Below are 5,029 nucleotides of genomic sequence, written 5' to 3' on the forward strand. Positions count from 1 at the left end.
TATTTCTTCCTTGACCAGGTTATCATTAGTAGAGCATTGTTCAATTTCCGTATATGTGGGCATTCTTCCTTATTGTTATTGAAGACCAGCTTTAGGCCGTGGTGGTCGATAGCACGCATGGGATTATTTCTATCTTTCTGTACCTGTTGAGGCCGTTTTTGACCAATTATATGGTCAATTTTGGAGAAAAATACCATGAGGAGCTGAGAAGAAGGTATATCCTTTGCTTTAGGATAGAATGTTCTATAAATATCCGTTAAGTCCATTTGGCTCATGACTTCTCTTAGTCTGTCTACGTCTCTGTTTAATTTCTGTTTCCATGATCTGTCCATTGATGAGAGTGGGGTGTTGAAATCTCCTACTATTATTGTGTGAGGTGCAATGTGTTTTTGAGCTTTAGTAAGGTTTCTTTTTACGTATGTAGGTGCCCTTATTTGGGGCATAGATATTTAGGATTGAGAGTTCATCTTGGTGGATTTTTTCCTTTGATGAATATAAAAGTGTCCTTCCTTATCTTTTTTGATGACTTTTAGTTGAAAATTGATTTTTATTTGATATTAGAATGGCTACTCCAGCTTGCTTCTTCCGACCATTTGCTTGGCAAGTTGTTTTCCAGCCTTTCACTCTGAGGTAGTGTCTGTCTTTGTCTCTGAAGTGTGTTTCCTGGAGGCAGCAGAAGATAGTGTCCTCATTGCGTATCCAGTTTGTTAATCTATGTCTTTTTATTGGGGAGTTGAGGCCATTGATGTTGAGAGATTTAAGGAATAGTGATTATTGCTTCCTGTTATATTCATATTTGGATGAGGTTATGTTTGTGTACTTTTCTTCTCTTTGTTTTTTTTTGCCAAAGACGATTAGTTTCTTTTGCTTCTTCTAGGGTAGCTTGCCTCCTTATGTTGGGCTTTACCATTTATTATCCTTTGTAGTGCTGGATTTGTAGAAGATATTGTGTAAAATTTGGTTTTGTCATGGAATATCTTGGTTTCTCCATCTATGTTAATTGAGAGTTTTGCGGGATACAGTAACCTGGGCTGGTATTTGTTTTCTCTTAGGGTCTGTATGACATCAGTCCAGGATCTTCTGGCCTTCATAGTTTCTGGCGAAAAGTCTGGTGTGATTTTGATAGGTCTGCCTTTATATGTTACTTGACCTTTTTCCCTTACTGCTTTTAATATTCTTTCTTTATTTTGTGCGTTTGGTGTTTTGACTATTATGTGATGGGAGGTGTTTCTTTTCTGATCCAATCTATTTGGAGTTCTGTAGGCTTCTTGTATGCTTATGGGTATCTCTTTCTTTTGGTTAGGGAAGTTTTCCTCTATGATTTTGTTGAAGATATTTACTGGTCCTTTGAGTTGGGAGTCCTCACTCTCTTCTCTACCTGTTATCCTTAGGTTTGATCTTCTCATTGAGTCCTGGATTTCCTGTATGTTTTGGACCAGTAACTTTTTCCATTTTACATTATTTTTGACAGTTGTGTCAATGATTTCTATGGAAACTTCTGCTCCTGAGATTCTCTCTTCTATCTCTTTTATTCTGTTGGTGATGCTTGTATCTACGGCTCCTTGTCTCTTCCTTTGGTTTTCTATATCCAGGCTTGTTTCCATGTGTTCTTTCTTGATTGCGTCTATTTCCATTTTTAATTCCTTCAACTGTTTGATTGTGTTTTCCTGGAATTCTTTCAGGGAGCTTTGTGATTCCTCTCTGTAGGCTTCTACTTGTTTATTTATGTTTTCCTGCATTTTTCTAAGGGAGGACTTCATGTCTTTCTTGAAGTCCTCCAGCATCGTGATCAAGTATGATTTTGAATCTAGATCTTGCTTTTCTGGTGTGTTTGGATATTCAGTGTAGCGCCCACCTCGACCGGCAAAGGAAGCAAGCTTAAATAATCGTTGGATCCTTCTCAATCAGCCTTATTGCAGGACACCTCATTGATGATACATGGGACCCGAGGAACAAAAGCGGTGCCATTTTATATACAAAAACAGACTGTGGCTGTAAATTTGTCCACTGGGGATTGGTGGAGTATGAAATAACCTATTTAGCATGAATATCACCCTGGCCTTGTAGATGCTGGGGGCATGCCAACACATGCGCTGTAGGTGTTTACCACAAACGACCACCGGATGTCGGCGCCATCTTTAGCCGCTCCCTACAATTCAGCGTTTGCTTTGGTGGGAGAATTGGGCTCCGATGATGCCATGTAGTCTTGGTTTCTGTTGCTTGGGTTCCTGCGCTTGCCTCTCGCCATCAGATTATCTCTAGTGTTACTTTGTTCTGCTATTTCTGACAGTGGCTACACTGTCCTATAAGCCTGTGTGTCAGGAGTGCTGTAGACCTGTTTTCCTGTTTTCTTTCAGCCAGTTATGGGGACAGAGTGTTCTGCTTTCGGGCGTGTAGTTTTTCCTATCTACAGGTCTTCAGCTGTTCCTGTGGGTGTGTTTCCTGATTCCACCAGTCAGGTCACTTGGAGCAGAAAAGTTGGTCTTACCTGTGGTCCCATGGCTCAAGTTGCTTGTGGGGGGTACTTTTGAGCTCTCCGTGAGGGCACCAACCAGGAGGGCCTGCGCCGCCTTTTCCGGGATCCCCCGTGCACAGGGGTCCCAGATGGTGTTTTCCTCTGGAGTCAGAAATGTGGGCAGAGTGTAGTCTCTTCTGGCTTCCCAGGCGTGTCTGCCCCTCTGAAGGTTTAGCTCCCCCTCCCACGGTTTTTGGGTGCAGAGAATTGTTGATTTAGTCCCTTTAGGTCCGGGCAGTGTCTGGAGCGTGGGGGATCTGCAGCTCAAGTGCCCCTATCTTCCAGTTCCCTGAGTCCGTATACAGTTTCCTCTTGGGCCAGGGATGTGGGCAGGGGTGGGCAGTATTGGTGGTCTCTCCCGCTCTGCTGTCTCAGGTGTGCCCACCTGTCGGGGCGTTGAGCTCTGTCTCCCACGGGGTTTGGGTGCAGTGAGCTGCAGGCTGGGATCAGAGAGTTTGGGGCTCCAGCTAAAAACCGGAATTGTCCTGTCCCAGAGGAATTTTGCCTCTGTGTGTCCTGAGACCACCAGGCATGTCGCTTGGGGCAGAAAAGTTGGTTTTACCTTTGTTCCGGCTCAGGTTTGCTTGTGGGGGGCTGGTTTTGTTTCTCAGGCTCGTCTTGAACTTAAAATCTTTTCCCCAGCCTTTCAGCTTCTGGTATTGCTGTAAGGCATCAAGTCAAGCTTAATCTGTTGCAAATGTCTGTGTTTAATGGGTAGAATAATGCCGACTAAAAATACACAGTCACAGAATCTGTAAATGTGACCTCAGTTTGAAAAAATACTTTTGCATATGTAATTAAGGATCTTGAGGTGGGAGTCATTCTGACTTGAACAAATGACTCTTAATCCAGTGAAAAATATTCTTATAAGACAAAGAGAAAGACAAAGGAGATGGGGTAAAAATTGACAGACATTAGAGTCATTGTTATGATTTATATATGAAATGTCTGCTCTAAAGGCTCATGTGCTTTATGCTTGACCCACTGCAGGTGACACTATTGAGAAGTGATTGGATCATGATAACTTCTTTAATGTATTAATTCATTGATAAGTTTATAGCTGAATTGCTCATAAGAAATGGAGCCTACTTGGATGAGGTAACTCTCTGAGGGCATGCATATTATGTGTGTGTGTGTGTGTGTGTGTGTGTGTGTGTGTGTGTGTGTGTGTGTGTATGTATATATACTCTATACCTTCTTTTTTCTCTTTTCTGTTCTTTTGGATGCCACAGAGATAAGTAGCTTTTCTTCTGATATCTTCTTTTTTTTTTTCACATTTCTACATTTTTTATTCCCAGCAGCCAAGGTGAAGCTCGTGCTCAGGGCCACAGACCCTGGACCTTCTTCCGGGTTGGGATGCACGCTAGGTCCTCGGGACTGCCCCACCAGCAGGCTGGTTTTCAGGCAGACCATCCTGAGTGCCGGGATGGAAGGCTCCAGGGGTCACAGGGCAGGGGGGCTCGGTGCAGGGGCACACACTTGTAGGGGAGATAGCACGGCAGGTCCTTCTCTATCACCTGGGGCCTCCATGGGACCATAGCGCCACCACGCAGCCGCTTCTTATCAATGAGAAAACTTGGTGAAGTTCCATTTGATGGCATTTCCAGCATGCCTCCCTCACCCTTTGGGCTGACTTCCATCCATTTTCACAGTAGGGTGGGCATCCTCCCATTTACACAGATCTTTCATGTACATGTCAACCTGACATTGTAGCCGCTACAAACCTTGATTTCTGATTACTTCTGGCTCCTGGCCTCCCAACTGGTTGCAGGAAGGCCAGATTCGATAAACCACACTCAGCATATCGGGCATGCAGATCGACTAGCTGAGTGTAGTTTACATTGGTTTTGCCTCATTGTGAGGCCACATTGGTGATGATGCACACGAAACCCCTGTACTTATCCAGGCAAACCATGTGCCCATCGATGTTCTTGGCTGTGAATTCGTGCATGGAGTGCGCACAGCGCCAATCATCGCGGGATGCACACATGGTGCCAGCCAGGCCAGGCACAGCCAGAGCCCCGCACAGCAGTGCTGGCTTCAATAATCGTGATGCTCTTCTGCTATTACTTTCTGCCCTGCTAACAGGCCGAAAAGGAAAAAAGAAAGCTGATTTTGGAATGCAATATCTGAAACTGTGTGAGCCTAAAAAAGTCCTTCCTCATTTGTTTTTTTCCCAAGTCTAGTCACAGCAGTGAAAATGATACTAGCATGATAATTAAAAGGTTGAAGTCATAACTTAGTGGTGGAACGTTTACCTAGTATGCATGATGCCCTGGGCTTGGTTTCTGGAACTACAAAAATACAAACTGAGGCATATCAATGATCGCTGGTGTCCTTAGAAGATAGGAGAAAGGCATAGAATAGATTTTGAATGGAAAGGGAATAGAATACATTTTCTTCAAAAGGACTTGGCTCTATGATCTCATGATTTGGACTTATAGCCTCCAGTACTATAGCAGAATGAAATTTATTGGTTTAAATCAGCCAGTCTGTGGTAACTTTTTACTGCTG

The 5,029-nt window shown here is 43.7% G+C and overlaps 1 pseudogene; it reads right to left on the minus strand.

Annotated features, from left to right (window-relative positions):
- Window positions 1–3,915: 3,915 nt before the first annotated feature.
- On the minus strand, window positions 3,916–4,784 carry LOC116888942 (annotated as a pseudogene).
- Window positions 4,785–5,029: the final 245 nt, after the last annotated feature.

The sequence above is a fragment of the Rattus rattus genome, chromosome X (assembly GCF_011064425.1).
Source record: "Rattus rattus isolate New Zealand chromosome X, Rrattus_CSIRO_v1, whole genome shotgun sequence".
NCBI classification, from domain to species: domain Eukaryota; kingdom Metazoa; phylum Chordata; class Mammalia; order Rodentia; family Muridae; genus Rattus; species Rattus rattus.